This window comes from Rhinoderma darwinii, chromosome 5 (assembly GCF_050947455.1).
Source record: "Rhinoderma darwinii isolate aRhiDar2 chromosome 5, aRhiDar2.hap1, whole genome shotgun sequence".
NCBI classification, from domain to species: Eukaryota; Metazoa; Chordata; class Amphibia; order Anura; family Rhinodermatidae; genus Rhinoderma; species Rhinoderma darwinii.
Window position 1 is genome coordinate 204,557,925 of NC_134691.1, and position 25,545 is coordinate 204,583,469.

A 25,545-nucleotide genomic window follows, 5' to 3' on the forward strand; every position below is an offset into this window, starting at 1 on the left:
CTGTAGATAGTGCCAGTGCCGTAACTACCGCTGTAGCAGCTACGGGGCCCATGACATGAGGGGGACCGTGCCGCCCGCTGACATGGCCCCTCCCGGTGGCGCCGCTATCAGCAGTTATGGTTGCAACGCCACTACAGGGCCCGTGCCGCCCGGCCCCTAACATTTATGGGCCAGGTGACATGGTCCCCCTCATGCCCAGTGGCGTCGCTAAGATCAGAGGGGACCCCGGTGCTAGCGACAGCCACATTCACTTGTATCTGCATCCTCAGGATGCAGATACAATTGATCGCTATAGGCTACAGGCCTCGTTAGGCCTGCAGCCTTTAAAGAGGCTCTGTCACCAGATTTTGCAACCCCTATCTGCTATTGCAGCAGATAGGCGCTGCAATGTAGATTACAGTAACGTTTTTATTTTTAAAAAACGAGCATTTTTGGCCAAGTTATGACCATTTTCGTATTTATGCAAATGAGGCTTGCAAAAGTACAACTGGGCGTGTTGAAAAGTAAAAGTACAAGTGGGCGTGTATTAGGTGCGTACATCGGGGCGTGTTTACTACTTTTACTAGCTGGGCTTTCTGATGAGAAGTATCATCCACTTCTCTTCAGAACGCCCAGCTTCTGGCAGTGCAGATCTGTGACGTCACTCACAGGTCCTGCATCGTGTCGGCACCAGAGGCTACAGTTGATTCTGCAGCAGCATCAGCATTTGCAGGTAAGTAGCTACATCGACTTACCTGCAAACGCCGATGCTGCTGCAGAATCATCTGTAGCCTCTGGTGCCGATGTATGCAGGACCTGTGAGTGACGTCACAGCGTGATCTCTTGAGAACACGGCTGTGTCTGCACTGCCAGAAGCTGGGCGTTGTGAAGAGAAGTGGATGATACTTCTATACACAACGCCCAGCTAGTAAAAGTAGTAAACACGCCCCGATGTACGCACCTAATACACGCCCAGTTGTACTTTTACTTTTCAACACGCCCAGTTGTACTTTTGCAAGCCTCATTTGCATAAATACGAAAATGGTCATAACTTGGCCAAAAATGCTAGTTTTTTAAAAATAAAAACGTTACTGTAATCTACATTGCAGCGCCTATCTGCTGCAATAGCAGATAGGGGCTGCAAAATCTGGTGACAGAGCCTCTTTAATGCGCTAGGAAGACTCCTTGCGCTGGCCGGCGTGATAACATTACTGCATCACGCTGGTCTGCGCATGCGTCCCCACCGGAGCCCGTGCAGCGCTCCGTCCGTCGCGGGAAAAGGACAAGGTAAGTACAATATTTCTTTTTTGGGGGGGGATGTGTGTGGCAATATACAGGGGGGATTGCTGTGTAGCACTATATACAACGGGGGAGCAGGGTGGCGCTATATACAAAGGAGGGGTGCTGTGTGACACTACAAAAGAGGGGTGCTATGTGGCACTTTATACAAGGGAGGGGCGCTGTGTGGCACTATATACAAGAGAGTGGTGCTATGTGACACTATACAAAAGAGGGGCACTATGTGGCACTTTATACAATTGAGGGGCGCGGTGTGGCACTATATACAAGGGAAGAGCGCTGTGTGGCACTATATACAAGAGGGGTGCTGTGTGACACTATATACAAGGGGGGCTTTGTGGCACTATATACAAGGGGGGGCTGTGTAGCACTATATATGGGGGGCTGTGTGGCACTATCTACTAGAGGGCTGTATGGCACTATTTACAAGGGGAAGGGCTGTGTGGCGCAACCTACAGGGGTCTGTGTGGCACTATATACAAGGGGGCTGTGTGGCACTATATACAAAGCAGGAAGGGTTGTGTGGCACTATATACAGGGGGAGCCGTTTAACGCTATCTACAGCGGGGCTTTATGGCGATATCTACAGGGGGCTGTATGGCACTATCTACAATAAGGAGGAGGGGGTGCTATCTACAAGTAGGGTGTTACAATCTACAAGGGGTCTGTATAGCACTGTCTACAGGGGGCTGCTTGGCACAATCTACAGGGGGCACTATCTATAAGAGGGATGTGTGTGGCATCTAGGGGAGGGGGTCCAGTCAAAAGTTTGCTATGGGGCCCATTCTTTCCTAGTTACGCCCCTGCATAGTGCACCCTGTAAATAGTGCCACAGTGCCCCCTTGTAGGTAGTGCCACAGTGCCCCTTATAGGTGGTGCTGCACAGCCCGCTTGTACGTGTTGCTACACAGCCCCCTTGTAGATAACACCCCCTTGTAGATGCCACCCCACTGTAGATAGCGCCACTGTAGTTGCCTGTAGAGATGTTAGGGGCTCCCTCTAGGAGCAGAATCCCTGGCCAGAGGGATTCCGCTCCTAGAGGGAGCCCCTGATGTCTCTGGCCATATATGGAAAGTGATGTAAGGGGCTTCCTCTAAGAGCAGCATCCTCTGTCAGAGTGTCGGCAACGCTTTGACTGGGGATTCTGCTTCAAGACAAGCCCCTGACGTCACTGCTCATATATGGACAGAGACGTCAGGGGCTCCCTCTAGGAGTGGACTCCCCAGCCAGAGCGTCCTGTGATTGGCTGCATTGGTCACATGGGATGAAACGTCATCCCAGGAGGCTGGCATGGCGGAAGAAGTACAGAATTCCGGGTAAGTATACATTTTTATTTTTTTTTCTGAGTTGCGATTTTTGCGGTGGACTCGCAGCTTTTCGCCAGTGTTGAAGGAACTGACAGACATCAAAGGAGATGTCAAACGGGGGCAGAGCCAACAGCTGAACTGCATGGATGCACGCCGCTGGGCTCTGTACACTCACCAACTTCCTATTTAAGCCTGATTGATCCTACACCCACCTTATTTCACCATGGTGTGATCAAAGACCAAGCTGGACCGAAGAAGGCCACTGGATCGCAAGGAGACCTTGACAAATATGTAAAAAAAAAAAACGCGGCAGCGGCCGCCGGACATTCCAAGATGGCGCCTGCGGCCACAACGGGCCTTAAAGACGCACGCTCGGAGACTTCTGAAGGTGAGAGTGGGCGGGAGGAGACAATGGAGATTGGCGATCTCCCGCTCTCCACATCATTCTTTAAACAAGCTCTTTACAAAGCGCTGGAACTGTTGGTGAGAGAACTGACTGGCATTACAGAGGAACTTCGGCACATAGGCCAAAGAGTGGAATTGATAGAAAGCACTCAGGCCTCACTCCTGGAGTACAATGTTGCAGCTTCTCAGTTTCTCATCCTGCCAGTATCATTTAAACTCCTTATACACTGCTATGGAAGATCAGCAGAACAGGGACAAAGAAATAACGTCCGCATTTGCGGTACTCCAGAGGCGGTAACCTCAGACGCCATTTTGCCGGTGGTACAACAAATTTGCCACTCTATTTTTGGTACAGAACCGCCAGAGAAGTTCATTATTGAAAGGGCGCATAGGGCACTAAGACCAAGGCCTAATCCCAATGATCTCCCACGCAATGTGATATGTCGCTTCCTTAATTTTTGTGACAAGGACTTGATCCTGACTAAAGCAAGGGACTGCACCCCTCTCACATATGACGGCACGCCGATCGCTAGTTTTTAAGTCCTTGCCTCAGTCACACTGCATAAACGGAGACAAATGAAACCATTGACTGACAGGCTACGAAACAACAAAATAGCTTACCGCTGGACATTTCCTTTTGGCATTTCATTTATTCACCAAGGCCACAGACATTCCATCTCCAAATTTCAGGATCTATCAGCTGTATACCAACATTTGGGCATAGCACCTCTCCCTATAGAAAATTGGGAAACGGTTCGTAATTTGACTTCCCTACCGATGATATCACCAGCTATACCGTGGGAATCCGTGCCCACTCCAGAGCAATAACGGATGAAGAAACTAGGTAATCGCCTCACTCCACGATTAATTATCCAGTTGGAGACACGAGGGGACATGAGACTTAGCCTATTTTACATCTTTTGTGCTGAAGTACACCCCAGAGGATCCATTTCTATCTCTGTACTTTGAAACGTAACTACCTGAATTGTTGTTTGATCTCTTGTTCCTCTTTCTAAGACCATATTGCCTTCGACTTTCACAGCTTCCCCTGTCTCATATACACTTTCTCTTCTTTTTCGCTGTCCTACAATATTGTTCCTGGATAGGCTCTTGTAAGGATTTATTTATATGGGACAGCAACTAATGCTTGTATGATCAATACTGAAGGAGGTACGATGAGTAAACCATGTGACACACCCTCTCCCACCTTCCCTCACACGAAAGATACCATTAGTTCTATACTCTTAATTAGGATAGTCAGCATGTTGTCGTTATTCTTATTGTTCTGTTCCGTTTGTGACTTGAGATGCTCACCTGCACATCTTTTCATACATTCCTCTTCTAAATGAACCAATGCTGATTTAGCTCTATTGGTCCGTATGTTATCTTTATCTCCTGTCTATGTAAGATGGCTGATATAACTACATCCTCCTACAACGTCAGAGGGTTTAATTCCCCTTCAAACGTAGACAAGTCTTTTATCTATTGAAAAAAATACACTGCTCTATATTATTTCTTCAAGAAACTAATTTTAAATTTGACCACTACCCGAAACTATCGTTGTCACAGTACCCCACCTAGTATCACAGAGGCTTGGATAGTTCTGCCGCGAATGGAGTGAGCATTGGTTTCCAGAGAAATATGCCTTTTTCATATATTGCTCATTTACAAGATCCTGGTGGTAGATATTTATTTCTCAAAGGGAAACTAGGCTCACAACTTTTTACCTTGGCCAATGTTTACGTACCCAATGCTAATCAAATACCATGGCTGCTAAATGTACTCACGTAATTAGACACGTTTAAAGATGGAGTTGTAATTTTGGGAGGTGATCTGAATGTCCCCGCTATGGACTCTTCATCTAAGAGATCCGTTATATCTTACAAAGCACTGAGCAAATTGAAAAAAGCTTTATATAACTTGCATTTAATGGACTCCTGGAGAAGTTTGTCACCTTCAATTATTGATTATACCTTTTATTCTGCAGCACATAGGTCATACCATCGTCTTGACTATTAATTTCCCAGGAACACTTGCAGTACTGCTCTGCAGCCACCATTGGTGCGCAATTACATTCAGATCACTCTCCTATTTTTCTGTCGCTACAAATACCTAATTGCCTAAATGGTGGCAAATCAAAATGAAACACTCAATTTCAGTCTCTTAGATCTGCTTTGAAAAATATATTGAACTCTCTCTCTGCAAAATATTATCTGCACGCCCAACAAAAATTCTGATGAGACAACTTAAAAATCGGACCTCTCATAACTTTATTCCTGTAATTGACGTCAAGTAGACATCTAATCTCTTCCTCTAAAGATATTGCTGAGCAGTTTAGACTTTTCTATAACTTGGAAAAGGGCACTAGCCCTCCATTTGCAGCAATTACAGCATTGCAGACCTTTGGCATTCTAGCTGTTAATTTGCGGAGGTAAATCGGGAGAAATTTCACCCCATGCTTCCAGAAGCCCCTCCCACAAGTTGGATTGGCTTGATGGGCGCTTCTTGCGTACCATACGGTCAAGCTGCTCCCACAACAGCTCTATGGGGTTGAGATCTGGTGACTGCGCTGGCCACTCCATTACAGATAGAATACTAGCTGCCTGCTTCTTCCCTAAATAGTTCTTGCATTATTTGGAGGTGTACTTTGGGTCATTGTCCTGTTGTAGGACGAAATTGGCTCCAATCAAGCGCTGTCCACAGGGTATGGCATTGCAAAATGGAGTGATAGCCTTCCTTATTCAAAATCCCTTTTACCTTGTACAAATCTCCCACTTTACCAGCACCAAAGCAACCCCAGACCATCACATTACCTCCACCATGCTTGGCAGGTGGTGTCAGGCACTCTTCCAGCATCTTTTCAGTTGTTCTGCGTCTCACAAATGTTCTTCTGTGTGATCCAAACACCTCAAACTTCGATTCGTCTGTCCATAACACTTTTTCCAATCTTCCTCTGTCCAATGTCTGTGTGCTTTTGCCCATATTAATCTTTTCCTTTTATTAGCCAGTCTCAGATATGGCTTTTTCTTTGCCACTCTGCCCTGAAGGCCAGCATCACGGAGTCGCCTCTTCACTGTAGACGTTGACACTGGCGTTTAATGAAGCTGCCAGTTGAGGACCTATGAGGCGTCTATTTCTCAAACTAGAGACTCTAATGTATTTGTCTTGTTGCTCAGTTGTGCAGCGGGGCCTCCCACTTCTCTTTCTACTCTGGTTAGAGCATGTGTGTGCTGTCCTCTGAAGGGAGCAGTACACACCGTTGTAGGAAATCTTCAGTTTCTTGGCAATTTCTCGCATGGAATAGCCTTCATTTCTAAGAACAAGAATAGACTGTCGAGTTTCACACGAAAGCTCTCTTTTTCTAGCCATTTTGAGAGTTTAATCGAACCCACAAATGTAATGCTCCAGATTCTCAACTAGCTCAAAGGAAGGTCAGTTTTATAGCTCCTCTAAACAGCAAAACTGTTTACAGCGGTGCTAACATAATTGCACAAGGGTTTTCAAGTGTTTTCTAATCATCCATTAGCCTTCTAACACAGATAACAAACACAATGTACCATTAGAACACTGGAGTGATGGTTGCTGGAAATGGGCCTCTATACACCTATGTAGATATTGCATTAAAAAACAAATGTTTGCAGCTATAATAGTCATTTAGCACATTAACAATGTATAGAGTGTATTTCTGATTAATTTAATGTTATCTTCATTGAAAAAAACTGTGCTTTTCTTTCAAAAATAAGGAAATGTCTAAGTGACCCTAAACTTTTGAATGGTAATGTATCTGTAACTATTACAAAGATGTCCTCTCACACAGTCCATGACTCACGCTTACATCTCCTTAATACCAAAAGACGGCAAGTATTTGTCCCTTTGTTCTAATTATAGACCTATTTCCCTTCTAAATATTAATTTAAAGCTTATAGTTAAAATTATTTCAAACAGACTGACTAACATACTTTCCAACCTAATTCGTTTGGATCAAGTTGACTTTACGCAAAATAGGGAAGGTAAGGACTACACCGCAAGAGTTTTGCATTTCCTATTCCTTGCAGAAAAGCATTAATCCCCATTGGTGATGTTAGGAACAGACGCAGAAAAAGATTCTGATCGGGTTAGTTGGAGCTATATGAAAGGAGTTTTGCATAAATTTAACTTTCCATTTCCTTTAATTGCAGTCATATTTGCAATGTATGATTCTCCTTCTGCCTCTTTGTCAATGGTCTGTTCCCATCCCCCTTTAATATCACTAATGGAACGAGACAAGGATGCCCATGATCACCAATGCTCTTGGTACTAGTGATGGAAATGCTTTTACAGGCTATTAGACAAGACCCCATTATAAGAGGGCTTCATGTGAAAGGTACAGAACATAAATTAGCAGCGTATGCTGATGACCTGTTGATTCTAACGTCAAACCCAGAAGTAGCTCTCCCTCGACACTCTACTCTATTTACAGATTTCTAGTTTCATGGTCAATCCCAGTAAAACTCAAGTTGTTCGCTTCCATTTATCTGCCAGATGCAAAATGAGATTGACTGCTGATTCCCCGTTTGACTGGAACTCACAACAACTCACATTTCTAGAGGTCTAGATCGATAATAATTTGTCCCATTTATCTCATTTAAATTATGTCCCATTACTACAAGCTTTACAATCCTCAATTGGAAAGTTGGATATCCCAGTTCTCTCATGGTTTGGGAGAAAGAACATGATTATGTCACAAATAATTCCTAGACTTACCTGTTACAAGTACTACCTATACCTGTACCCAAGACCTTTAACATAGCTTTAACCCCTTCCTGACAGAGCCTCATTTTTCAAATCTGACATGTTTCACTTTATGTGGTAATAATTCCGGAATGCTTTTACCTATCCAAGTGATTCTGAGATTGTTTTCTCGAGACACATTGGACTTTATGTTACTGGCAAAATTTGCCCGATACGTTCAGTATTTAATTGTGAAAAACACCAAAATTTAGCCAAAAATTGCAAAAATTTGCATTTTTCTCAATTTAAATGTATCTACTTGTAAGACAGGCAGTTATACCACACAAAATTGTTCCTAATTAACATCCCCCATATGTCTACTTTAGTTTGGCATCGTTTTTTGAACATTCTTCTATTTTTCTAGGACGTTACAAGGCTTAGAACTTTAGCAGCAATGTCTCACATTTTCAAGAAAATTTCAAAATGCTATTTTTACAGGGGCCAGTTCAGTTGTGAAGTGGCTTTGAGGTCCTTCGATATTAGAAACCCCTAATAAGTCACCCCATTTTAAAAACTGCACCCCTCAAAGTATTCAAAACAGCATTTAGAAAGTTTCTTAACCCTTTAGACATTGCGCAGGAATTAAGGCAAAGTAGAGGTGAAATTTACAAAGTTCATTATTTTTTCCCAGAAATTCATTTTGAATCCATTTTTTTTGTACCACAGAAGGTTTTACCAGAGAAATGCAACTCAATATTTATTGCCCAGGTTCTGCAGTTTTAGGAAATATCCCACATGTGGCTCTAGTGTGCTACTGGACTGAAGCACTGGCCTCAGAAGCAAAAGAGCACCTAGAGGATTTTGGGCCTCCTTTTTATTAGAATATATTTTAGGTACCATGTCAGCTTTGAAGAGGTCTTGTGGAACTAAAACAGTGGAAACCCCCCAAAAGTGACCCCATTTGGGAAACTACACCCCTCGAGGAATTTATTTAGCAGTGTAGCAAGCATTTTGACTTGCCAGTTTTTTTGCAAACGTTTTTGGAACTAGGCCATGAAAATGAAAATCTACATTTTTTTCAAATAAAATGTAGGTTTAGCTATTTTTTTTTCATTTCCACAAGGACTAAAGGACAAAAAGCACCATAAAATTTGTAAAGAAATTTCTCCCGAGTAAAACAATACCCCACATGTGGTAATAAACAGCTGTTTGGACACACTGCAGGGCTTAGAAGGGAAAGCGCGCCATTTGGCTTTTGGAACTCAAATTTAGCACAAATGGTTTGCGGAGGCCATGTCGCATTTGCAAAGCCCCTGAGGGGACAAAACCGTGGAAACCCCCAACAAGTGACCCCATTTTGGAAACTATACCCCTTGAGGAAATTATTTAGGGGTATAGTGAGAATTTTGACCCCACAGGTTTTTGAAAATGAAAATCTACATTTTTTTCAAATAAAATGTAGGTTTAGCTAATTTGTTTTCATTTCCACAAGGACTAAAGTAAAAAAAGCACCATAAAAGTTTGTAAAAACATTTCTCCCGAGTAAAACAATACCCCACATGTGGTCATAAACATCTGTTTGGACACACGGTAGGGCTCAGAATGGAAGGAGCACCATTTGGATTTTGGAATGGTTTCTGGGCGCCATGTCACATTTGCTGAGCCCCTGTAGTACTAGTACAGTGGAAACAACCCAAAAGTGACTCCATTTGGGAAACTGCACCCCCTGAGGAATCATCTAGGAGTATAGTGAAAATTTTGATCCCAAAGGTTTTTTGCTGAATTAATTAGAATTAAGCCATGAAAATGAAAAAAAATTTTTTTCCCAACAAGATGTCGTTTTAGATCAACATTTTTCATTTTTACAAGGAATAGAGAAGAAAAAGCACGCCAACATTTGTAAAGAAATTTCTCCCGAGTACGGTAACACCCCATATGTGGTTATAATCAGCTGTTTACATATATGGGAGCATTCAGAAGAAAAGGAGCGGTATTTATCTTTTGGAGCGTAGACTTTGCTGGAATGGTTTGCGGACGCCAATTTGCATTTGCAAAACCACTGATGTACCAAACAAGTGACCCCGTTTTAGAAACTACACCCCTAAAGGCATTTATCAAGGGGAGTAGTGAGAATTTAGACTCCACAGGTGTTTTTCAGAAATGAATACGCAGTGGATGGTGCAAAGTGAAAATTGCAATTTTTCCACTGATCTACCTATTCACCGCACAATATGTTGTGCCCCTAGAGAATCTTACCCCATAATTTGTTAAGCGGGTTCTCCCGGGTATGGTAATGCCTTACTTGTGGCCATAAATTGCTGTTTGGGCACACTGTAGGGCTAAGAAGGGAAAGACCGCTATTTTGAGCATGGATTTTGCTTGGTACTAGTTCTGTTTGGGGTTTTGCTGGTATTTCAGTTTATAATGTGGTGGCATATGTAATCTGCGCGGAGTACATCAGGGCATAATAAGAGGGTATAATAATGGGGTAAATAATACAATTATCCATAGAAGTGTGTTACGATGTGAAGCAATCTGTTATGCGCAGGCCAGTGTCACACTGATAAACGGTTTTCTTTCTTATCCCCCTTTTGTAACACTCTGCACCTTTTGGGGACTTTTTCTCCTTTGTAGTTTGGGAAATATTGCTGGGAAAGTTTTGCGCTGGTATAATATGGGCGCCCTCGCTTCCAGCGGATGTTTTATGTCCCTTACCTTCCTAATTCCTCAATACTAGGGCCCTGAAACTGAAGGAATGTTCGCCTCCAGCCTGCGCATTGAGATGTTTTTTCATCACCGCATTACTAGTGCCATAACTTTTTTTTATTTTTTAGTTGATTGAGCGGTGTGCAAGCTTGTTTTTTGCGAGACGGGCTGTAGATTTTATTGGTACCATTTTAGAACACATACGACTTTTTGATCACTTTTTATTTCATTTTTTGGTAAAGGAAATTACCAAAAACAAGCAATTCTGGAATAGTTTTTTATTGGGTTTTTTTCGGCATCCACAGTGCGCCCTAAATTACATGTTAGCTTTATTCTGCGGGTCAATACGATTACGGCGATACCAAATTTATATAGTTTTTTTTATGTATTGCAGCTTTTGCACAATAAAATCATTTTTTATAAAATCATTTGTTTTCTGTGTCTCCATATTCTAAGACCCATAACTTTTTTATTTTTGCGTGGACAAAGTTGTGTCGGGTTATTTTTTGCGGCACGGATTGTCGTTTTTATTGGTACTATTTTGATCATTTTTTATAGCATTTTTGGGAGGAGATGCGACCTAAAAACAAAGATTCTGGCTTTGTTTTGTTTTTTACGGCGTACACCGTGCAGGATAATTTACATAATAGTTTTGTAGTTTGGGTCGTTACGAACGTGGCGATACCAATTATATATAGTTTTTGAATTTTTTATGGTTTTTCCCATAATGAAAGACTTACTCCCGTACAAGGCAGACTTGGACGCCATTTTTTGGCATCCGATTGCCATAGCAACCCATTGATTGCGGTGCTAGGTTGCTGGTCGGGTTAAAACCCATCAGATGCTGCGCTCTATTGAGCGCAGCATCTGAGGGGTTAATCAGTCGGATCGGAGAATAGCTCCGGTCCTGGCAGTTACAGGAGGGTGCCAGCTGTATAATACAGCTGTCACCCCGCGGTGATGGTGCCAGCTCTGTTTCTGAGCCCGTAACTGTACTGCGGTTTGCGGTAACACCTTCCCGGCAGCGCCGTATATATACGGCGGATGTCGGGAAGGGGTTAAAGAAATTGATTGCCCAATTTATTTGGCAAAGATAAAGCGAAAATTGCCCAGTCAATGTTATCTAGTCCCAAAGAGATGGGAGGAATTGGTCTTCCAGATCCTGAGATGTACTCTAGAGCTATTCACCTCTCTCGAGTCATTGATTGGGTTAGAACAACGACGCAGAAGTCCTGGATAGTGGTTGAGGAACACATGGCACCAATGTCATTACGAGCTTTGCTTTTTACACCTACCCAACATATTTGTGACAGATCCATTAGCAACCCGCTCGCTAAAGCCACTTTGTCTATTTGGTGCTGGTTCATTAATTTTGAGAATACCCAGTTACATCCCTCTCCATTAACTCAGATTCGGAATCTGGTGGAGAATCCCCCTCTGGCACTGTGAGATAGCACCCCAGTGCAGACAAAAATTTCTACAGTTCCTATTACACATTTAATAGATATACAAGGGAAACCACTTTCTTTATCTGAACTAGCGCAGACATTGCATATTACACCCCAACATGTACCTATTCTTACTTATTTAAAGGGAATGTCGAAAATTAAACCGTTTTTTTTTTTTAAGTAAGTTACTTATTTCTATTATATTTTTTTACGTTTTTTGCTGTATTTTTTTCTTCTTCCACATGGTGGAAAGTATTAAAAGTTAAATAATAATTTGACATGTTTTCCTATGTTAGCAACCTGAGGGAGCACTTCCCAGAATTACAGCAAGGTGAATAAAGAAAAGCAACCTAACTCACAGCTGCCGCAAATGTGGGAGGGAATCTCACTCCCTCCCTATTTCTGGCTACAAGCCAGGAAAAGGTGTCTTTAAATTGCTAAGCATTGTCCGGCTGCTATTTTGGGAGTGATTGTACAAATGGCAGCTGGCAGAAGCCAAAGGACACACCTAAAGGCGAAGTGTTTACACGCATCCTAAAAAAAAGTCTGAAAATACGGAGCTGTTTTCAAGGGAAAACCGCTCCTGATTAAAAAACGGCTAACAGTCAAACTCACGTTTTTTACGGACATTTTTGGAGCTGTTTTTCTATAGAGTCAATTTAAAACTGCTACAAAAACGTCCCAAGAAGTGACATACACTTCTTTTTCGCAGCCGTCTTTTTACGTGCCGTTTTTTTTAAATGAGGTGTAAAAAAACGCGCTGTCGGAACAGAACGCCGTATTTCACATTGAAATCAATGGGCAGATGTTTGTAGGTGTTCTGCTTCACATTTTTCAGCCGTTTTTCGGGACGTTCAAATCGGAAGCAGAACGCCTACAAACATCTGCCCATTGATTTCAATGGGAAATACGGCGTTCTGTTCCGATGGGGAGTTGCTAAAAAAAAACGTTTGAAAATCAGGAGCAGTTTTCCCTTGAAAACAGCTCCATATTTTCAGACGTTTTTGATTTTGTGTGTGCACATACCCTAAGAATGATGAAAGTGAAGTGAATGACTTTTCAGTTGACCGGTTCACATGGTGTGTATTTGATGTGTTTTTTTTGGATCATTTTCCGTGCCAAAAACCGCATTAAAAAATGCTTGATTACGTTTTTCATTTACATAATTGGTAAAGTGCGCTGTTAGTACATACAACGTGCTTTTTTAATAAACGGGTTTTGTAAATAAAGAAGTGTTGAGTCAATTCCTTTGCACGTAAAACGTGCCAAATGTTCCCATAGTCAATGGGAGTCCTAATTATGCGTCAACAAGCGCACACAAAATGTGTAAAAAAAACACGCAAAAAAAGCGTCAAACGCTTGATTAAAGAGGCTCTGTCACCACATTATAAGTTCCCTATCTCTTACATAATGAGATCGGCGCTGTAATGTAGGTAACAGCAGTGTTTTTTATTTAGAAAAACTATCTATTTTCACCAAGTTATGAGCGATTTTAGTTTTATGCGATTGACTTTCTTAATGCACAACTGTGCGTGTTTTTACTTTTGACCAAGTTGGCATTGTGGAGAGAAGTGTATGACGCTGACCAATTCTCTCCATTCCAAAGCAAGCGTAATCTCGCGAGATCACGCTGTAAAGCTGCGGCCGGACAGTAAGATGACTACTTCCGGTCGCGGCTTCCGTCCATATGTATAGAAGCAAGGACTAGGAGCGGAGGGAGCGGACGGAGCGGAGGCAGCGGCAGGAGCAGGTAAGTTATGTTTGTGCGTGTTATACTGTGTGATTACACTGTATCTAATCCTCCTACACTGTGCATTTGCTCAAAAAAATGGCGGCACACAGTGTAGGAGGTTTGAACATTCAACCCCCTCCTTTCTCCTGGCACTAGCCAGGATAAAGGAGGGGGCATTGTGTGAGCACACTAGAGCGTGTGTGTCTACACAAAATTTGTAGCATAAAGCAATGAGGTTGCTTCACCACATTGCAATACTGCAATTTTGGGAATGGCTCCCTCTAGTGACTAGCACATGGAAATGTTATAAATTAGAATCTAATTTATAATATTTCCTGACTTGTGAAAAAAATTAAAATTAGAACAATGTGTAATCATTTATTGACTAACAGTTTAACTTTTTAAAAAAAATAAAAAAATTCTATCTACACATTCCCTTGTGGTGTATGTGACAGCACATAGTGAACAACGCAGGATAACTATGTGCTGAATACATGAATGGAGAGAAGTGTATGACACTGATTGGTCAGCGTCATACACTTCTCTTTACAACGCCCACTTGGTCAAAAGTAAAAACCCGCCCAGTTGGGCATTAAGAAAGTCATCAGCATAAAGCTAAAAAAAAAGCTGTTCCCTACATTACAGCGCCGATCTCATTATGTAAGCGATAGGGCACTTATAATGTGGTGACAGAGCCTCTTTAAGGTTCCCATTTACATCAATGGGAAAGCGAGCCGTTAGTTTTTTACGCACGCGTTTTAAAAAAAATGTGTTGCGTAAAAAAGAACAATCAGGTGGGGTTGTGTGTGGCGCATTTAGATGTTTGGGGGATTTGTGTGTGGGGGTGTGCTCACCGCGGATTCTTCAAAACAGCTAATAAGCGGCTATGAAGGATCAGCGGTGCTCGTACATACTCCGCTGCGCAAAAATAGGACGCAGCTCTGTTGCGCACACTACACACATCTCTGCTGCGCCCACACCGCTACACTCGCGCACCCACAGCGCTGCTAGACACGCACCCACAGCGTTGCTACACACAGACGCACACACAGTTACAGCAGGTGTTGTGAGTGGAGGGCCGCAGGAGGGTGGCTGCAGTGCGGCCGGTCTTCATAATGTCGCCGGCTTTTCCCCTACAAACCAGCTTCTATGCTGGGTCACTCTGAACTGCGTTGCGCAGTACAGAGCCAGATGGCAGAGGCAATGGACGGGAGCCGTTCATTGTGTCCTATGTACTGTGCTGCCGTATTCCATCTGTGTATGAGTCGTTAATAAAACATGGCAGCCCAGTAAGAAAGTGTTAATAAAAAAAAACATTGTGTGAAAAAATAAATAAAGTCAATATAATATTTTATTAAATACACAAAATTAATAAAAATAATCACGACACTGTCCCTTTAAGAACCCTTATGATGAAGGCCTGTAAATTACCCTCTTTTAATCGCCCACTTTCCTGGTTTGAAAATATGCTTACAAGGCCCTTATATACAGTAAAACCAATATCTTCCCTATATAAGAGATGGTCCTCTCCTTCCATACTCTCCTCTCCCCTGTTTATCCAGATGTGGGAAGATGATTCCTCTAGATGTGTGAGAATACAAGAAAATAGTTATAAAATTGTAACTCGTTGGTACAAAGCTCCAGACAAAATTGCACATTTAGCTAAAGATGTACCCAATCGGTGGAGATGCTTGGAGGGAGATGGCTCTTTCTACCACATCTGGTGGTCATGTAAGAAATTACAACCGTGGTGGATGGAAATCTTTGAAAATGGTAACCTTGTTTGTGGAACTGATCTCTCTCCTCATCATAAATTGGCATTGCTCTCCATTTTTCCTAAAGGTGTGATGAAACAAACTTCACTCTTTGTTTAGACAGTTGCTGATAGCGGCTAGACTGCTCATGCCACGTTATTGGCTATCCGGGAGTATACCTCCTATGGAATAATGGATTAATAGGGTGGATCAATTATATAGATTCGAAGAAAGTTCTCATTGGGAATTACGCACCACAACTTTATATCCTTGTGGGAACTATGGAAAGCATTCAGAAACTTTACCTGATTGCATTGATTCATTTGACTATCTTATTATGTATATGCTATAAGTCGAATGATATTCTTTTATACCAAAGGCAATTGTATATTCTTATGTATAGACTCATCTTTTTCTCTCTATGCAATGTCCAGATTATATTGTACGGATTGTATGCAGAATGTGTCTGTAACGTACCTCAAAATTCTCATACTTTGGTTTGTAATGTTATACCTAAAATTTAATCAAATCAATGATAATAATAAAAAAAAAAAGGAGATATGAAACATATAGGCCACAGACTCACTTGAAAACGCGCACTTCATCTTGAGACACAGTGAGTCTGTATATAAAACTCTTGTGGCTCACCCACAACATCTTAACAAAACTCACCTAATGATTGAAGTCCAAGAGAATCGTAGCCGGCAAAACAGACTCCTGAGTCCATAGCCCTGGAGTCCCTGCCACGTGCAGTATCACAGATCTTTTGCATCCTAGTAGGCCAAGATATAGCAGACAAAATTGTTGTGGAACGCATGGGTGAACCTAGCCCCTCTGCTGCCTGAGGCAAACTATACAAAGACACCCCCCCCCCCCCAAATCTATCAGAGTTTTCTCATTACTAGCTTTACTCATCAAACACGCAATATATACATTTTTTAAATAGGAAAATATTTGATGTTTATTTGTTAAAGTGCTGTTTGAAGTATGGAAAAGATTGAAAGAATTATTCTTACTGCCAATCAGTGCAGTGCAAATAGTACAGTCTGCACTGCACTGCCCCATCTCTCTCCTCGGCAGCCAGTCTCATTTGCAGCGTCACTCTCTGCAATTACATTCAAGCCAGTCCATGACGGATCGCGCTTAGCGCTGTTTTGAAGCGGTACGTCCTGGGCTGGTTTCTTTGCTCTACCTGCTGTATTGTTGTGGTCTGCTTGTGCTGGCTTGATGCAAGTGGTGGATTATGATCTTAGGCCCTGGGCTGTACACAAGTTATGGGCCCACATCCCACACTTAAGTCTCACCTACATGTCAAAGTACATCACATTCCACTCTGCAGACTGTCTCTTAGCCTGATCATCTGCCGCCACACTCACACTTCCCCACAGCCCCACCACAGTAATTTACATAGATTATAAGACCAATATTACCAATAATACCACCATACTATTACTGAATAATACATCCACTCCATGATCACATATTACCACCACATAGGGACTGAATAATAACCCCATACTGTTACTGAATAATACCTCCATACTGTTACTGAATAATACCTTCATACTATTACTGAATAATACCTTCATACTGTTAATGAATAATACCTTCATACTGTTACTGAATAATACCTCCATACGGTTACTGAATAATACCTCCATACTGTTACTGAATAATACCTTTATACTGTTACTGAATAATACCTTCATACTATTACTGAATAATACCTTCATACTGTTAATGAATAATACCTCCATACTGTTAATAAATAAAACCTCCATACTGTTACTGAATAATACCTCCATACTGTTACTGAATAATACCTCCATACTGTTACTGAATAAAACTACCAAACCAAGATCACACATTACTACAATATAGTGTCAGAAAAAACACACCATACTGTTAGTGAATAAAACACACTATATATAGACCAACATTACCACCATACAGTGACCTTATAGAGGTAGATGGCAGTTATACACAAGAGATCTGCAGACCATATAAGTCATTACAGTATAGTTATATAGAGTGACTCACAGGTGATATCTTCTCAGATTGGAGTCGCTCACTTTCACCTTTTCTTCTTCATCCAGCCAAGACCGCAATGACAACTTCTCCCGGACACGATTTCCTAAGCCCTGCAGAATATGACAGATATATCTTTGGCTCCTTGCATTTTTAGCGCACTCCCTAACTATTCCCTACCTCTACACAAACTCCCTATACATACTATACTAGGTGCCCCACACAGTAATAGTACACACACACTTTTTTTCCCCCAAAGGCCCCACACAGTATGTGCTACTTTTGTTCCCCTACACAGTGTTAGTGTCCCGTTTATACCTTACTCAGTGATAGAGCCACTTTTAGGGCCCTCATCCAGTAATAGAATTCCCACTCAGTACTAATACCCCCTTTATGTCCCCACAGAAATGATGCCCCCATTCAGTACTAATGCCACTTTTTCTGCCACACTCAGTAATAATGCCCCCACAGTAATTTTGCCTCTTTATACCCCGACTCAGTAAAAATGCCTGCTTTATGCCCCCCACAATAGGGATGTCCCCTTTTGTATGCCCCCTTTTTATTACCTAATAGACTTATGAATTTTAACTGAATTCAGTGGCCCGGCGTGGACGTCATCGGGCCGGGCAGTTGACTTCATTAGCGTGCTCCCGAAGTCTTGTAGGCCTCTGCTCTTGTAGGCCACAGCCTGGTTTAGACAAAACGGCGGAGCAGGGATCCAATGGCCAGGGGTTGGCTGGCAAATTTTGGTCTGCGGGGCAAGCACACAGCACTGGCCCAGGAGTAGCGGCCCATTCCGGGGGCACTGGGCAATTGGCAAGTTTTTCCCCCCCTAACACCGCTGCGGAAGAACTCTGTCAACGGAAAAATCATCTGCCAGGAGGAAAAATGTTTCTTGATGGCAGAGTACAAGAAAGCCTGACCTGGAAATTAGACTTTCTTGTACTCCGCCATGGGGAAACATTTTTCCCTCTGGCGGATGACTTTTCAGTTGACCGGAAGCAGAGTTACATGACGGGGAATTATTTTTCCTTGACCTTTAGTTTCTATTTTTAAGTTTTTAAATTTTGATACTGCTAACTTTTTTTTGGTAGGTGCTGCTCGACCGTTTGGAATACGTCGTAGATTCACTGGACTACTTCGATTCTAGTTTAAAAAATAAAATAAAATGGTGAAAGAGGGTTGCATGGGGGAGTTAAGATTTCAATAAAAAAAATTCTTATGTCTGTTTTTTTTAAAAATACTTTATTATGGCCTTCGTAATGGCTGCTGTCTGATTGAGTGTGTCCATTACTAAGAAGGGGCTTAGTGTTAGCCAGTAAAAAGGCTATCACTAACCCCTATTATTACCCCGGTTCCCACTGCCGCGAGGAGAGTACGATCCAGTACCCGACCATCTGAAGCAAAGGCAAGGCAGCAGGGCGGCCACAGGCTGGTAATATCAGGTTGGGAATGGACAAAAACCTTGGACCTTCCCACCCTGGTAATGCTAGGCTGCAGCTGCTTTATTGTATCAGGCTGGTTATGAAAAATAGCAGGAACCCCACGTCACCCCCCCCCCCCCCCATAGAGCCCTCACTAATTACTGTACTGCAAGGTGGGGGTCTGGGCGTCTGACTGCTAAGGGCTCTGAGGGGGCGGATTCCCCTTAGAGCCCTGAGCAGTCAGTCAGACGCTCAGACCCCGCTAACCTTGCAGTATGGTAGCTAGTGAGGACTATATGGGGAAGATTATTCCCCCTTATAGAGCTGTCGGCTGTCAGTAAGATGCTCAGACCACCCCTTGTAGAATCCCCCACCCTTCAGTGTCAGTCCGATCTCTTTTAAATTAGTGGGGCAGGTTTATGGGGAAGTTTTATACTGCGTTCAGATTCCTGTCCCTACTAATTTAAAAGGGGACGGTCAACACTGGGGGGCCGGGAGTATACTGCAAGGGGGGGGTCTGGGCGTTTTAACTGACAGCAGAGGGCTCTATAGGGGGGAATTATCCCCCACATATAGCCCTCACTAGTTACTACACTGCTGACTGCTCTATAGAGCCCTCTGCAGTAGGTCAGACGCTCAGACCCCGCACCCCCCCCCCCCCCGCACTCCCCTATCCTTCCATTATAGTGATGTGAGGCCTCTATGGGGTGGATTATTCCACCCCCATAGAGCCCTTGGCTGTCAGTAAAATGCCCAGATCCCCCTTGCAGTATACTCCCGGGTCCTGGTCCCAGCAGCTTCAGCCGACCGAGTTAAGGCAGGAGCGTACCTCGTGCGTCTCGTCACTTCTCTTCTTCGCTCGACTGCTCCTCCTGCAGACATGCTCCTCTCTGGCAGCGCGTGCTGCATACAGCGTCAGAGAGGAGTGTTACAGACATGCTCACCATGCAGCACGTCTGCGAAGTCTGCATGCCCCCCTCCCCCCGGTCCAGTGAGTCCCTGGCTGAAAATGCCACCCCCTATTTTCGTGTAGGTTGCGCCGCCTGAGGCTGTCGGCTCACTGCGCCTCATGGCAGGTGTGGCACTGGTGGAACGGGTCCACAGAGCTTTTAGGCCAAAGCCTCCCAAAAATGAATCTCTTCAATTTCACCCTGGCACGAAGGTCTGGCTGTCCTCTGGGAATATCCGACTGAGGGTGCGATCATACAAATTTGCTCCCAGGTTCCTTGGACCCTTCGAGATCTTGCAGCAGATCAACCCTGTCGCCTACAAGCTTCGGCTGCCTCCTACCCTCAAGATCCCCAACTCCTTCCATGTCTCCCTCCTGAAGCCGGTGGTTCTGAACCGCTATACCAAGACTCCTAGCCCTGCGGTTGCCTCCAGCGGCCCTTCAGATACCTTCGAGGTTAAGGAGATCTTGGACACCAAGAGGGTAAGAGGAAGAACTTTTTATTTGGTGGATTGGAAGGTGTTTGGTCCTGAAGAGAGGCCCTGGGAGCCAGAGGAGAACCTCAATGCTCCTACCCTAATGAAGAAGTTTCTCTCCCGCTGTGGCCCCAAGAGGAGGGGGCGTAAGAGGGGGGGATACTGTCATGTCCATGGCCGTGGGCCTTCAGGCTCACTCGCCTCCTGACGGCCGCAGCAATGGGCCTGCGAGCGCTGGCCCCAGTCTCCTCCTCAGGAGACACCAGCGCTCACTTCCGCTTACCTTGGCCAGGTCCCGTAGGGTGCACGCGCACGCTCGTGCCCGCTCTTAAAGGGCCAGCGCGCGCACCGGAGTTCAATGTCAAAATTAGCCCATGAGTACCCTGGACTATAAGAAGAGCCCAGCCCCTTCCTCCCATGCCAGAACGTTGTTGTCATACCCTAAGTTTGTCTAGCAACTGGTCTCCTAGTGTTTTCCAGTTCCTGTACCTGTATCCCGCGCTACCTTGTCAAGTGCCATGCTGAGATGTAGTCATGCTGTGCTGTATTCCACGCCTGCCCTGCTACACTGCGCCTTACGTCTGCCTGCTGCCTAAGTCCCAGCCGAGCCTGTCATTGCTACTGTCCGAGCTTCCACAGGTACACTATACGAACTATAGACTGTGACCTGCGTCATGTTGGCCAGCTGCCATACCGTCAAGGCGGTACGGCCCAGTGGGTCTACACACCCAACGTGACACATTCTATTGGAGAGGGACTGTGGATTTCAGTGAAGTGCACACATTACCAGGGATCCCTAGGTTTAAGATATGGGATTTTCGATGGTTTACCTGGTAGTAGGGGATTCTAACAAATATATCCAGATCTTTCGGACTTCCTGCAAGGAAACTAGATGGTTACATAGTTACATAGTTAGTATGGCTGAAAAAAGACACATGTCCATCAAGTTAAACCAAGGGATGGGAAAAGGGAAGGTAAAAATTTCTACACATAGGAGCTAATATTTTTTTGTTCTAGGAAATTATCTAAGCCTTTTTTAAAGCCATCTACTGTCCCTGCTGTGTCCAGATCCTGTGGTAGACTATTCCTTATATTCACAGTTCTCACAGTAAAGAAGGCTTGTCGCTTCTGCAGGTTGAACCTTTTTATCTCCAGATGGAGGGAGTGCCCTCTTGTTTTTTGAGGGGATTTTACATGAAACAGGATTTCACCATATTTTTTGTATGTGCCATTAATATATTTATGTAAATTAATCATGTCCCCCTTTAGTCGTCTTTTTTCAAGGCTAAATCGGTTTAATTCTTTTAATCTTTCCTCATAACTTAGATTCTCCATGCCCCTTATTAGCTTCGTTGCTCTTTGTATTTTTTTCAACTCCAGAGCATCCTTTCTATAAACTGGAGCCCAGAACTGAACTGAATATTCTAGTTGAGGCCTCACTAATGCTTTGTAAAGTGGTAATATTACATCCATGTCCTACAAGTCCATGCCTCTCTTAATACACGACAATATCTTGATGGACTTTGAAGCAGCTGATTGACATTGCATGCTGTTATTTAGTTTATGATTTACAAGTACACCCAGATCTTTCTCAACAAGTGAATCCCCCAGTGTAGCTCCCCCTAGGACATATGATGCATCCAGGTTGTTGGTACCCAGATGAATAACTTTACATTTATCTACATTAAACTTCATTTACCAACTCGATGCCCAAACACTTCGTTTGTTTAAATCCGCTTGCAATTCACGAACATCTTCCATAGACTGAACTATATTACATACTAAACCTATATGGAGAGCACCAAAGGAGCAGCGCCAGCCAGACCCAAATCCCAAAAATAACTCGTTAGTAAGATGAGTATCTTTAGTATACATATAGAATAATTAGAGGGACAACAAGAGGGGGAGGCGGGACTTACAGGCCCTGAGTGAGCATGATGGTATCGGTGGAAATACCCACTAAATGAATTGTAAACCTAGAAACGGAGTCCGACACACCAAGTTTATGAAAATGTAACAAATTTTATTAAACACATAACAAAGAAGAACATTAAAAGTTAAAGATGATAGCCACAGTATGAGAAGGATGGCAGACAGTAATATATACGATGTTAAAGTTAAATGCATTAAATAACAAAGTGACAACAGGAAAAGATGGCAATTCCCACTTCATGCATGATTGAATGGATGAATAAATAAATATAAATGCATGTAGTAATAGTGCACAGAATCCTGCATCTGGTATAATAGATAAAGACCACACCAACCGGTGTATATTAGGCACAGCCAGATGCAGGAGTGAAAGTACAACAGCAATCCACTCACATACATGCAGATATCGATAGATATATGCATGAAAAATACCAGCACAAGCAATCAATTGAGAGCTCAGAGAATGAAGTAGGACGTCTTACCCATGTCACACACAGCACTGTCTGGCATCAACCCATTTCACTCCTGCATCTGGCTGTGCCTAATATACACCGGTTGGTGTGGTCTTTATCTATTATACCAGATGCAGGATTCTGTGCACTATTACTACATGCATTTATATTTATTTATTCATCCATTCAATCATGCATGAAGTGGGAATTGCCATCTTTTCCTGTTGTCACTTTGTTATTTAATGCATTTAACTTTAACATCGTATATATTACTGTCTGCCATCCTTCTCATACTGTGGCTATCATCTTTAACTTTTAATGTTCTTCTTTGTTATGAACTATATTACATAGCTTGGTGTCATCTGCTAAAATAGAAATAGTGCTATTAATCCCATCCTCTATATCATTAATAAATAAGTTGAATAATAGTCGTCCCAGCACTGAACTCTGGGGTACACCACTTATAACCGGGGACCATTCAGAGTAGGAATCATTGACCACAACTCTTTGGATACGTACGGTCCTTGAGCCAATTCTCAATCCAATTACAAACTATACTATCTAAACCTATAGTCCTTAATTTACCCATTAGACGTCTGAGGGACAGTGTCAAATGCCTTTGCAAAGTCCAAAAACACTATATCCACAGCGGCCCCTCTGTCTAGGCTTCTGCTCACCTCTTCATAAAAACAAATCAGGTTAGTTTGACAACTTCTGTCCTTAGTAAAGCTGTGCTGGCTGTCACTTATAATACTATTTTTTGTCACATAATCTTATAAATAGTCCCTCAATAGCCCCTCAAACATTTTCCCACGATAGTGAGGGAGAAAATAACGCTGTCCACATATAGTCCTATTTCCTGTTGCTGAGGGCCAGTTTGTATGCCGTGGATGAGAGGATTAATGTGTATGGACTCCGTCAGAGGTTCCATTACCATAGCAAATATTAGGTGCGACAGTGGACACCCTTGACGGGTACCATTCGCAATGAACAAAGGACTGGATAAAAAGTCTGAGAATAGTACTGTGAAAGATGATTTATTTGCTTATATTCTCTGTATTAAATTACATTATGAATTATCAAGCAGGATGCCGAATTACTAAGATATGTATTCTCTATTTTGTAATGACCTTTCCTCTATATAATTCTAGAGGAGTCTCAAGGAAATGTCTTATCTTTTAGTGTTCTTTGCATGGCCTTTATACATCTATGGTAGCGGGTTGGCTGAACGCCCAAACATAAAATGCAACTGTTTCTCAGCGCAACAAACTCCCTCATGGGAAAGAATATCTAACACCACACTATTGTATGTTTGTCCCCAGGTGTTATTTTAATGAAGATGTACTTGAAACATTCTGTTGGTCTGCTATTGGCTGAATAAGAAATATTGTCACATTGCCTCTGATTGGTTAACCTCAAGCCTACACCCCTCTTGAATGATATTATTGTAATTTAGTTTGGCAATAAACCCCCAGAGGAGTATGTGGGGCATATCAGCAGCGTCTGTGTGTTAGTTCTCCTCTCTTATATATATATATATATATATATATATATAAATAAATCAATAAATCGGTAAGAAATCTCCTGACTAGGATGCTGGATAAACTTCCTGGCGTGAGTGTCTATTGGAACACTCGTCTAAATTTCAGTCTAATATATTTTGAGCCATTGACTTCTACGACAGTAATGGTGCCGGTAGGTAAGGAACTTATTCTTACACCATTCACACATGTATTGCATAAGCCTCGGAATTTAGCTGTCATGATGTCACATCTTCTGGACGAGGCACTTTATCCAATAATGGTATGAAAGATAGATCCAAAAAGGTATGTTGAAACTTTTTGTGTGATGAAAGATTGCAGGTGCGTACGTAATCTTGAACTGTTGATATGAAAGACATGAGAATTTTTTGCCGGCAATTACATTGTTAATCAGAAAAGGTTGTGAAAAGTGATGACCTCTCCCTTTGGAATGCAGTGACGTAGCGCTTGGTTGAGAGAAGTTGTAACTCACATGTGAAGTTTTTGAAATTAAAGGATTGTAGTTTGGACAGTGTGAAATAAAACGTGCTGCTCTGTTGTAGTGTGTAATTTGTTATTTAGTTGTGTAAAATCGTTGAGGATTAATAGTTATTCTGTTACCCATTTGCTCTGAGATAATAGCTGGGAGGCACTGACTGTAGGTGTAATGACAGGGTAGGGAGACAGACAGGTGAGCCCTAATCTACCCGCCACTCAGTCCCTGCCTACTTGCAACGACCCGTCCTAAGCGACGGGGTACAACTGGGCGACTGTCCCTACGCTCAGTAAGTGCAAGACTGACAAACAGGCAAGGGTACACAGAAGCTAGGGACACGTGGCAGCTGCCCACGGAGACACCGTGAGCAACAAGAGTAGTGAACGAGCCGAGTCAAACCAGGAGAGAACGAGGTACAAAACGCTGAGCAGGAGAGTAGTAAGAAAGCCAAGGTAAATAACAAGCAGAGGTTCAGTAGTACAAGCAGCAGCAGCAGCAAGCCAAGAAACCAGCATAGAAGAATCACAGGCAAAGGAGGAACAGGAAAGGCAGGTATAAATAGACAGTGGGCGGGAGCTAACTCCGTCTGGCCAGGCTGTGATAGGCTCTCCCACTCCTAAGCCTGCCACCCTGAGTGGTGGAAGATGGAGTCAGTCTAACAGACATAGGAGCAGGTGCAGACTGATTGCACACGGGCGTCGACACAGAAGCTGTGTCTGGCAAATCCTTTACAGTACCCCCCCCCTTTTATGAGGGGCCTCCGGACCCTTTCTAGGTGGACCTGGTTTATTGGGGAAACGAAGGTGGAACCTCCTGAGCAATACCCCAGCGTGAACATCCCGGGCGGGTACCCAAGTCCTCTCCTCAGGCCCGTATCCTCTCCAATGGACCAGGTACTGGAGGGAGCCTTGGACCATCCTGCTGTCCA